The 12,067-nt window shown below is 42.5% G+C and overlaps 1 protein-coding gene across 2 annotated transcripts in view; it reads left to right on the top strand.

Moving 5' to 3' along the window:
• Nucleotides 1-12,067, top strand: part of POU6F2 (POU class 6 homeobox 2) — a 305,787-nt gene that overhangs the window by 128,317 nt on the left and 165,403 nt on the right. The window lies entirely within an intron of this gene.

Genomic DNA, 12,067 nt, shown 5'->3' on the forward strand with positions numbered 1-12,067 from the left:
GTTATATGAGTCTGGTTATCCTACGGCTCTCAGTTTATGGGATTGTCAAGATTGCAAGTGTGCACTCTGCCAGGGAAGGTGGGTCTGCTCCCATCTGCAAAGGTGGCACCTAGATCTAGGCAACAAAACAACACTGTCCTGTTAAGGCTGCTGCCTCCTGTTCAGCTTTCCTCCCCAGTCTCCACCAAGGCTCTCCATTCCACAGGAAGTTGGAGGGGAGAGTTGGCATCCCTGCTCCCTCTTCCAAGGGGTGGACAGGGGAGATCCTCCTCCACCATCCTAGGTTTCTAACAACATTGCAGTTCTCAAGACACTATATGCAGAAAGAAGTCAGCCACCTTGCACTGACAGGAGGGCATGTTTGCTTTCCAGGCCATGACTTCCAGTACTGGAAAGAATGATGGTGCCACCATTGCTCTGAGTCATGAGCTTCCTCTTTACAAATATTACCAGCCACTTGGACATAGGATTGGTCCCCTAACATCCCAGTGATGTTTGATCAGCTGTAAGTCTCTTTAACCATCAAAACTATTTCAAAAACAAAAACGTGGAAGAGGGTTTAATCCAAAGAATATCAGGTGCATCTGAGTCACATTAATTTTCTTAGCACCTAGGCGTACCCAAGGGATGTGGGTGGCACTGTGGGTTAAACCACAGAGCCTAGGACTTGCCGATCAGAAGGTTGGCAGTTCGAATTCCCGTGACGGGGTGAGCTCCTGTTGCTCGGTCCCTGCTCCTGCCAACCTAGCAGCTTGAAAAGCACATCAAAGTGCAAGTAGATAAATAGGTATCACTCTGGCGGGAAGGGTAACGGCGTTTCCGTGTGCTGGTCTGGTTTGCCAGAAGTGGCTTAGTCATGCTGGCCACATGACCTGGAAAAACTGTCTGCGGACAAACGTCGGCTCCCTCGGCCAATAAAGCAAGATGAGCGCTGCAACCCCAGAGTCGGCCATGACTGGACCTAATGGTCAGGGGTCCCTTTACCTTTACGCGTACCTAACTGTCTTTAGATTGTGTCCTAATTTAAATGAGTTTCCTTTCATGTCTGATATGTTTATACATTGTCTTCACTCTGCTATTACTTCACATCATGCTCAGTGAGAAAGTACTGCAGACAGACAGCTAAAAATGAATCAAAAAGGTAAAGGTGCATTTTAAATGCATCTCTTTTTGTCATTCTGGGCAATAGAAACTTAAACAAATTGAAGGCTTAAGGTCATACAAATGAGGTAGTGGGGAAGGTAGAGAAGACGAGGAGGAGTAAGGCAATTTACAGCACATGGAGGAGAGAGAATCCAAATATAGGGCAATAATATCTGTGCAAGGGAGCGCCCAGTGATGCTTTCTTTAGAACATATTGACAGCATTCAGGCTCTTTGAAAAACTCCATAAATGGATCAAAATGAGAAACTCTCCCCACACTCACACACCACTTACAAGTTGTAACTGAAAGAGTTTTAAAACTTCATTTTGGTCATTGTATTGTAAGATAAGGAAAAAACAGCATCAATCCATTGCAAAAATCTTATATATATATATATAGTTCACGTTTAAAGTCAATAAGAATTAGGTATGGATTCTTCATGTGAGCTTTCCTTAGTTTTGATTAATCCTTACGGGATAAATTCTACAAGCAACCACATCAATACTTTTGCTTAGGTGAGTGTTCCCAGCAGAGGCAGTGGGTGAAATCCTACCTGTCTTAATAGCCCATCTCAAAATGGCTGTTTGCTTCAAAGGAAGCAGGATTACACCCCGTCAGCATCCTTCCAATAGAGTAAAACAAGTGGATTTCGCCCAATGGGCATTACTTATGACTAGAAAATACCCAGCAGTATACTCTGGGCAGAACTAACTTCTGTGTCAATAGCATCCTGATGTGTCCAGTGGAAAGAAAGTGATTTCTTTCCAATAGAGCCTCATTCAGATTTCCTGGAAGAGTCTGCTTTATTTCCATTTTATTAAATATTGCCTAGCTTGTCCATGTACCAATTTCAAGTGTGTTTTCAGAACGTATCTTTCTTTATTTATTGTAATCTGTGAATATTGTATTTTACAGTCTGTAAATTAGATATGAGATTTAATGCACTGGCAAAACACAAGAGTGTTAGAAAATGTTCAGATCCAGCAGGGAAACCACAGGGATGTTTAAAGCTTGATGCATATAATGTTAATATTACGTTACATGCTGTGCTATTGCACTGGATGCTTATGGCAAATGTCTATAGGGAGAATCAGTTCCAAAGATTTCATTTTCAATAAACAGATTATTCAGTTCCACCATATACAATTAAAGAGGTAGTAATGAAATGGTTATAAAATCCCCTGTCACTCCATCGTTGTTTTTTAATTTTGTAAATAACATCAGGAGCAATCTGCTGGGAAGTGCTTATGTATTTATTTATTATTGATTTTTTTTTATCAAAAAATACATTTAACATTACTTGTTATTGCAAATCTAGTCCTAGGGATGGCAAGACGATGAAGTATTTCCACAATATTAAATGTCAGGTGCTTGGGGGAATTGCAGCAGAATATCCTTTTATAAGAATATGTTAAATATTAATGACCAGTGATTACAGAAATTAATTTAAAGCCACAGTTAATTTTCAAGTAGAAACTTTTCATAGCTTTATTCCTTTGTTGCAAACAATGCATATTTAAAATAGATTCCCTTGGTGAATATTTTGAGTTACTGCTGAATTATCCTGTCTCTTGACTGGAATTCTGAATGCCACACATAAGGTAAAGAAAAAGGTTTTCCAGACCAATTGGTGTACCCATGACAATAGAGGTGTATTTCAAGGGAAAGAAGAATGTATAGGAATGAGAGAAAAGGGATATTTTATTACAGAATGGACAAAATCTGTCAAATGGTTATTTGTAACTAAGTGCCACGAGTTAGTCGTGGCTAAGGCATACTTACCTGGGAGTAAATCCTACTGCAGTAAACATGGTCTGGGCTGCAGTCTCTGCTATAGATGAAATCAACTTGCATTAGGTATTGACCAATGCTTTTGAGGGAATATGTAAAGCTTGCTTCACTTTACTTAAGGATAGGATTGATAACATTTTGGTTGCAAAAGAAAACGTTTTTGTTTTTCAAAGCACAGGTACCCTTTATGTAAAATACCCTTTTAGTTCTCTTTGAATCATTTCTCTGCTTCTTCATTACTGGAAGGAAGAAACAATACTGGAATCTTATAATCTATGATCACCGCCACATGTTTTCTGATATTTATGCAAAGACCCCAGAGTATTCTAAGCTGAAGGCAGTAAGGGTTTTTCATGTGGGAAAAGTTGGCATCTTATGGCTTTTCTACAAATTGGGCATGCATATTCCCTTGCTCTTGTTTATAAATAACACATATTTATGTATTAGTAGGATTGATTTATATGCCACTAGTCAGGCCAAAATATCAGACCCAAAGAAGGGCCTCTAAGATTAATCTCAGTCAGTGGACAGATTTTAAGTGCTGTTTTATAAGGAAACGTGAACATAGCATTTATGGAGTGGCTAAATGAGATGTGGCCTTGCTAAGATTGAGTATTTCAAATTTTATAGCACAGTAGAGTAATCAGCACTTTTTGTTATGCCAGCAAGGTTTTAATGAACAGATCACAATCTGTATTTTTTCAGATTTTACAACTTCTATTTTAAAACCAATTTCAGTGTCTATTTTGTTATAATAGGACATCCCTATTTTCTCCGGAGAAATGTTGGAGGCTATGAAACTAAGTATTTGACTTCCATACTGTACAAACAAAAAATGAGAAAGGGTGGGAAGCGGAATTCTACAAGTTGCCAAGGCCAGAGCCAAAGAAGTAGTCAACTTAGCAGATGAATGTTATAATGCGCAATGCTGAATAAAAATATTTTAAAGTTGTCGCCAATATATTGGAATAAAATGTGTGCCTACTGTTCCAGGAAATTTCCAAAAGTAAGCACAGGCTATGTTCTGCAAAGTAGTCCTGAGTTAGACACAGTACAGGAAATGGATGGATGGATGAGGCAGGCTTAAAACTGGGTTATAAAACAGTGTAATTGCTTGGCTTTCTGGCTCTACCAGAAACCTGGTTGAAAGAATACTTGTGGAAAAGGATGTAACTGAATAATAAAGAGGAACAATAGGCTACAGTAGACTCTTACTATCCTTATTCAGAAACTACTCACCATATGTTGCAAGAACGCATGGAGGTGCAACATATGGTGGGTAGTTTCTGAAGAAGGATAGTAAGAGTCTACTGTAGCCTATTGTTCCTCTTTATAAAGTGGTACCTCTGGTTGCGAACGGGATCTGTTCCGGAGGCCCGTTCGCAACATGAAAAGCCTGCAACCTGAAGCGCCTTATCTGCGCAGGTGTGCGGCGTGATTTGGTGCTTGTGCACACGTGCAAAGTGCGATTTAACGCTTCTGCGAATGCGCGAGCAGTGAAACCCAGAAGTAACCCTTTCCGGTACTTTCGGGTAGCCGCGGGACGCAACCTGAAAAAAATTAGTATGAAGCAAACGTAACATGAGGTATGACTGTAATTCAGTTACATCCTTTTCCACAATTATTCTTTCAACCAGGTTTCTGCAGCCGGGGCCAGAGTGAGCCATCCATGGTGGACATTTAGCGCACCGGCCGCCCGTGACTCCCAAGCCTCCCCCAAGTTGTCAAAATGAAGGGGGAAGGGGGGAATGCCACCGGCAAAGTGGCGCAGCTCCCCCCCTTACCCCAATGGCTTGGGGTAGGCTTGGGAGTCACGGGCAGGCAGCGTGCTGAATGTCACCCCCCTCAGTGAGGGCACCCGGGGTGGTCTGCTCCCACCCCCCTTCCTATGCCCCTACCCAGCATACAAAGGTCTGGAGATGAAGGTGTGGAGACAGAGATTTTTTGGGGACCAGCAGCATATGCAATCCTTCTCCCCACCCCATGCATTCTTGTAACACATAAAGGATCATTTCTGAACAGGGCTACTGTGTAGTCAAAATATACTGTAGGCATGGTGTGGGGTGCTTGCATGCTTCACAATAATCCTTATCCTTGGAAGCGGAAGGAGCCTCTCATCTCTGCTGTGAGAAATAAAGGCTGGAGTAACTTTCTAGGCTCTGGTTCAGACTACACATTACATTCCCCAGGGCTGCAGTGTTCTCCCTGTAGCAAGTTGCACCTTTGCAGCACACACCACACTGGCTACAAATGGCACCAAGCATAAATGGGAAAGCTCATTGTCTCATGACAGTAAATGGTGCTGTGAGTGGCTGGTGCTGGAGAGCTCTTTACGGCAGTGCCAATTCCATGAGACAAATATAACACATAGCCTTTGGCTTAAAAGAACCCTGCATGCTCTTACATTTCAAGACTGCAGCCCGGTTGAAGAATCATAGATATCATATTATTAATTATCAGTTATTGAATTTGTTAGTCGCTGTATACATAAAATAAATGCCTCAAAGTGACTTAAAAATATGAACAGCTAAAAGCCAGATGATGTACTGTGGAAAAAAAAGCCTAAAAATGATCGTTCAATAAGAAGGGCAAGTTCTGTTCCACCCAACTAAAACATGAGTAGAGGCTAACTTGCGCACCAAAAACCTTGGTAAATAAAAATGCCTTTGCCTGGCACCTAAAAGCTGGCAGTGGTGGCACCCGGCATGTTTCCAGGGTCTCCCCAAAGCTGAGGAGCCACCACTGGAAAAGGCTGCCTTGCCTCTTCCCCACCTCCCTGGACAAGGCAAACTGAGATGGGCCTCAGACGGAGTCCCGGCTGGTTCATGAGAAGAAAGACAGTCCTTGAGGCACTGGGGTCCTGAGCAACATAAAGCCTTATAACCAGCAATTTAAATTGAGCCTGGAAACTAATTCAGGCCAGAATCAGTATAATATCTGGCAACAAGATGGTCCCTCACAACTGCCACCGCATCTTTCGCTCGGGACAAGTACCAGCTCATCCTCTTCTCTGAGCTCAGCAGAGGCAGTGGGGGAAATGGGGACATTCTGGGATCAAATCAAATCAGAAGCCGGCTTTCATAATTCCAGGTCCGTCCCTGGAAGATCAGGACACTTGGAGGGTATGCAAGCTGTCTTCAAAGGCCCTACATATAGCACACTGCAGTACTCTAACTAGAGGTTACCACAGCATGGACAGCTGAAGCAGGCGATCCCTGTCTAGCTAGGATCCCACCAGCGGAAGCTGGTAGGAGGTACTCCATGCCACTGAGGACACTTGTGCCTCCAGTGACAACAGTGGATCCAGACGAAGCCCCAGACTGCAGACCTTCACCTCTTCCAAAAGAAGGTTGAACACAACCCATCCAGTCTAGGGAACTACCTAGTCTGTCAGTCTTGCCTGGATTTTTCATTTGTAGATTGGTATAAGCGTGTTTGGTGTCTCACTCTCATCAAAAGATTGATGCAAGCATGTCCAAAGTCCGTTTCAGAGGCCTAATCTGCCCTGCTGGTCGATTAAATCCGGCCGCCGTGGCTGTATATGTCCTGGGGTAAAATCCTAAAAATAGCTCAACAACTTTGGTCGGCCCTCACGCATGTTCATGTCATCAAATCTGGCCCTCTTTGAAAAAAGGTTTGGCACCCCTAATGCATGATAGGTAGAAAGCGAGGAGCCAAACTGCTTCTACTCAATTTAATCTGGCACAACTTCTTAACTTTCTTAAACCCACCTCTTGAGATTTCACAATCTCCTAATTACCCAACTAGGGACACGGGTGGCGCTGTGGGTTAAAACCACAGACTTGCTGATCAGAAGGTCGGTGGTTCGAATCCCTGCGACGGGGTGAGCTCCTGTTGTTCAGTCCCTTCTCCTGCCAACCTAGCAGTTCGAAAGCATGCAAAAAGTGCAAGTAGATAAATAGGTATCACTCCGGCGGGAAGGTAAACGGCGCTTCCGTGCACTGCTCTGGTTCGCCAGAAGCTGCTTAGTCATGCTGGCCACATGACCCGGAAGCTGTACGCCAACTCCCTCTCAGCTCTTTGTTTTGTTGATGCCCTTTTTCTGTACTGAAATTTGCAAATAGAATTAATTTAAAAACCAGGGCTGGGGGCAGGAGGCAGGAGGCAACCTCCCTGATCCAGGAAGCCTTCTTATTGATGGCATCTGACATTACTACTAGTAAAGATTACCACATTTACTTGAATGTAATGCACACCTTTTTTGGCCAAATTATGTCACGAAAATTAGAGTGCCTATTAGATTTGATGGCGCATTAGATTTGCATAAATATGGTATTTCATCATTATCATTATTACTAATACATGCGTAAAAGGCATTGTGAATTTTTTTACAAATATCCGGATTCCTATACTAAAAGAACCAACTAATTGGATGTGTGTTGTATAGGCCTTATCTTGATAACTCCCGTATGAGGGTTATATGCATACAGTTTAAAGGCTTAGTTTTTTTAATGGCTAAGTTAGAAACTTCTGAAAAAAACCTAGTTTATAATCGGAACTGCTGACACAACCTTGCAATAGAGGTGCTAGGCTGTAATCTGGAAGCCCTGTTTTGACAGCAGTTATGGGATAATACAATACAGGCCTGAAGCGCTTTTAGCTAAGTGTATCAACATGAACCTAATTTATTTAAACCTTCATCTAGTCATTCATATTAAAAAGTATCATGTACTCTGATATATCAAGAGAGACATTTTCTCTCCTCCTTGTATATCTCCAGTAGGTATACATGAAATCACACAACAAATAGGCTCTCTATTAAATTGCTGAGGTTGTGGTTACTAAGCCTTCTTTTGCTCATCGCCATTTAATAAAGAGTAACATAAGCACAATATATCCTTTGAGTGTTAATATGTAATGAGAACAAACAGAGGACACAGGAAAGGTGGAGAAAAGGTAGATATATAAGCAAGAAAAAGTGAGTTATTGATTTTATTGACTGGTCTGTTAACTTCTGACATTGCAATAAAGCCTTATTTATTTGTATACAGAAGACTCAATTACATAGATACATATCATTTTAACAACTAGGTTATTTACAGGAGAATTTTAGCTTCATAAATAATATAGACATGAATTTCTCAAGCTGGTGTTCATCCTTTGTTGCTATTTGGGGAGTTGCTGTAGTATTCCACAGATGCTCTTCAGAGGAACGTCAACAAATATCAGTGTTTAAAAATGAGTTTATATATGAGCAAAAGGGGTACCACACATTTGTTTACAAATTGAGCTTTGCAGTTACTGCATTACTAGAATTACAGCACAGTCCTATACCTGTTTACTCAAAAATAAGTTTTACTGTGTTCAGTCGGCCTCAAGACCTAGTATTTGTGTCTAAGATTGCTGTCTAAGAGAATGAATTGCAAGTGTCATAGCTTAAAATTCCTTTTTTTTAAAAAAAACATTTTTTATTGCTTTTTAAAAATACAGAAATACAGAAAAAAGAATAAAGAGTGGTTATAAGAAAAAAAGATATAAATAACAAATTTCCATATTCGTTTTCCATCTAACCTATAGGACTTCCCCACATCCTCCGAACCCTGCGTTCTCTGTCTTATAAAGCATCAGCAATTTGTTAACTTATTTCAAAACTTATTGTAACTTCCATTTTATCATGTTCCCTATTTTCAATTTTACTATCGCTCAATTCTTATATGTTTTATATTAAACACAATATTAAACATTATTTTACCTCTGAATTCTTGTGTCTTAATTTTCATTTCATTAACTTACATTTGCTGAAGCTAGAATTTCCTGAAAGGTGCATTTTTTTAACATTCATACAGCTTATAGTGTTTTTTCAAATAGTCCTTAAACTTTTCCCAGTCCTCCTCAGTTGTTTCTTCTCCCACGTCTCGGATACTGCCAGTCATTTCAGCCAGTTCCATATAGTCCATCAACTGCGATTGCCATTCCTCCAGCGTGGGTAAATCTTGTGTCTTCCAGTATTTTGCAATCAGGATCCTTGCTGCTGTGGTAGCATACATGAAAAAGGTTCTGTCCTTCTTAAGCACTCTCTGGTCCACCATGCCCAGAAGGAAGGCCTCTGGTTTTTTAGGTAAGGTAAATCTCAATACCTTTTTTAGTTCATTATGGATCATTTCCCAGAAGGCCTTCACTTTCGGGCAGGTCCACCAGAGATGAAAGAATGTCCCTTCCGCCTCTCCACATTTCCAACATTTGTTGTCAGACAGATGATATATCTTGGCTAACTTGACTGGGGTCATGTACCACCGGTATACCATTTTCATAATATTTTCCTTCAAGGCAGTGCATGCCGTGAATTTCAAACCGGTGTTCCATAACCTTTCCCAGTCTGCAAACATAATGTTATGCCCCACATCCTGAGCCCATTTTATCATAGCGGATTTGACTGTTTCATCCTGTGTATTCCACTTGAGCAGCAAGTTATACATTCTCGAAAGTAGTTTACTTTTTGGCTCTAACAATTCAGTCTCTAGTTTCGATTTTTCCACCTGGAATCCAACTTTTTTATCTATTTTAAATACCTCTTGAATTTGCGCATAGTGCAGCCAATCTCGTACCTTAGTTTTCAATTTCTCCAAGCTTAGCAACCTCCAATTGTCTCCAGTTTTTTCAATTATTTCCCAATATTTAGGCCAATGGGCCTCCATGTTGGGTCTCTTACGTGCCTTGGCCTCCACCGGTGAGAGCCACCTCGGAGTTTTACTCTCCAATAAGTCTTTGTATTTTATCCAGACCCTCCAAATTGCTCTTCTGACAATATGGTTTTTAAACAATTTGTGCACTTTAGCCTTGTCGTACCACAAATATGCATGCCACCCAAACGCATTGTCAAACCCTTCCAGATCCAGGACGTCAGTGTTCTCCAATAAAATCCAATCTTTCAACCAGCAGAAGGCTGCAGATTCATAATATAGCCTCAAGTCTGGCAGGGCAAATCCCCCTCTTTCTTTCGCATCAGTTAATATTTTAAACTTTATTCGGGGCTTTTTGCCCTGCCAAACAAACTTAGAAATATCCTTCTGCCACTTTCCAAAACATTCCACCTCGTCCACGATCTGTAGGGCCTGAAACAAAAATAACATTTTCGGCAATACATTCATCTTTACAGCAGCTATTCGGCCTAACAAGGAAAGTTTCAATCTTGACCATATTTCCAAGTCTCTTTTGATTTCTGACCAGCATTTCTCATAATTATCTTTAAACAAATTCAAATTTTTGGAGGTCAAGTACACCCCTAGGTATTTTACTTTTTTAACCACATTCAGCTCCGTTTCTTTGGAGAACTCATCTGTTTCTGTAACTGTCAAATTTTTTGCTAAAACCTTGGTTTTTTGCTTATTTAACTTAGCTTAAAATTCCTTTTAAAACCCAATATTTAAAATATAGGATTCTTCACATTTATTTATTCACTTTTTTCTTAGTTCCCTTTCCTTGACTTCAAGGCAACAGGCAGCATGTCAGTAAGAATTAATTCTATTAACCCCAACTGGTAAAGGTAAAGGTAAAGTCGTGTCTGACTCTAGGGTTGCTCAAGAGCCGGGTCATGTGGCCAGCAAGATGAAGCTGCTCCGGCGAACCGGCACCAGTGCAGCACACGGAAACGCCGTTTACCTTCCCGCTATAAAGCGGTACCTATTTATCTACTTGCACTTAGGGGTGCTTTTGAACTGCTAGGTGGGCAGGAGCTGGGACTGAAAAACGGGAGCTCACCCCGCCAAGAGGATTTAAACCATCAACCTTGCGATCAGCAAGTCCTAGGCACTGAGGTTTTACCCACAGCGCCACCCGCGTCCCAACTGGTATTGAATATTAATTCAAAATAACCTAACTAAGTACAGCAGTAGAAAAACAACACAGAAAAATTTAATTCCACTGTAAAAGCAGGGAAGCGGAGGGAAGGGGTATGTTTGGCAGATAAAGAAAGGTCTTAAACACCTGGCCTGAAATATATAATGATGCCGTTCAAATGGACTTTTCCACAGAGTGGGTGCCATAACAGGACAGACAAAAATAAGTGTTTCTGCACACAGTGCGTAGTTTGCGATGGAATCCATTCCCACAAGTTTGAAAGGCTTTGAATGAGGATTAGGCTAACACAGCCCACCGTGGCTACAAACCCAATGTGCTGCCTCCACTGATGGGGCCAGTAGGCTTCTGAATGCCATTTGATGTAAACTATAGCAGGGAAGAGTCCTGCTTAAGGCCTTCTGCTTGGCCACTGTGAGAACAGGATGATGGACTCGATGAACCACTGCCCTGAGCCAACAGGCCCGTCTTATGTTCTTAAGAGAGCCATCTTTCCCATTGGGTTTACTGGTGCATTGGGCCAGGGCGCCGGCCTCTCAGGGGCGGCCCAGCGAGTAGGAGAGCTGCGTGGCTTTGCCGGTGACCTCCCCTTTCCCTCCTGCATGCCCACCAGCTGTGCCAAGTCAACCATATTTCTGGCAGGCGTGCAGCTTCCTTCCCAAGCCCCCGTGGGAGGAGAGCAATCCCCGCAGAGCCTTGGGAAAAGGTCAACAACTCTGGGAAACGGGGGGGGGGGCACCGGAAGGATCTTTGCAACATGGCGCCGGATATGCTTAAGACGGCCCTGGCTCTTCAGCAAATCTTTGCCTGCATTTGAAGCCCTCCAAAAGGCAAAAGAAGCTTCTGATTGTGGGGTGTGGGGACTTGAGTGGGGAAAGGGTTAAATGACTCCTCTTGTGGGTTAAACCACAGAACCTAGGGCTTGCTGATCAGAAGACTGGCGGTTCAAATCCTGGCGACGGGGTGAGCTCCCGTTGCTCGGTCCCTGCTCCTGCCAAACTAGCAGTTCGAAAGTGCAAGTAGATAAGTAGGTACCACTCCGGCGGGAAGGTAAACGGCATTTCCGTGCGCTGCTCTGGTTCGGCAGAAGTGGCTTAGTCATGCTAGCCACATGACCCGGAAGCTGTACGCCGGCTCCCTCGGCCAACAAAGTGAGATGAGCGCCGCAACCCCAGAGTCAGTCACGACTGGACCTAACGGTTAGAGGTCCCTTTACCTTTACCTACCCATTTCTAGGCTCAGAATGTGCCCTTGTCAAAGGCAGTCCCCCCCCAACCCCCCCCAGGTCACCAGTGATTCCTAACATGCAGTTCGCCC

Source organism: Podarcis gaigeae (assembly GCF_964106915.1).
Source record: "Podarcis gaigeae genome assembly, chromosome: 12".
Lineage (NCBI taxonomy): Eukaryota > Metazoa > Chordata > Lepidosauria > Squamata > Lacertidae > Podarcis > Podarcis gaigeae.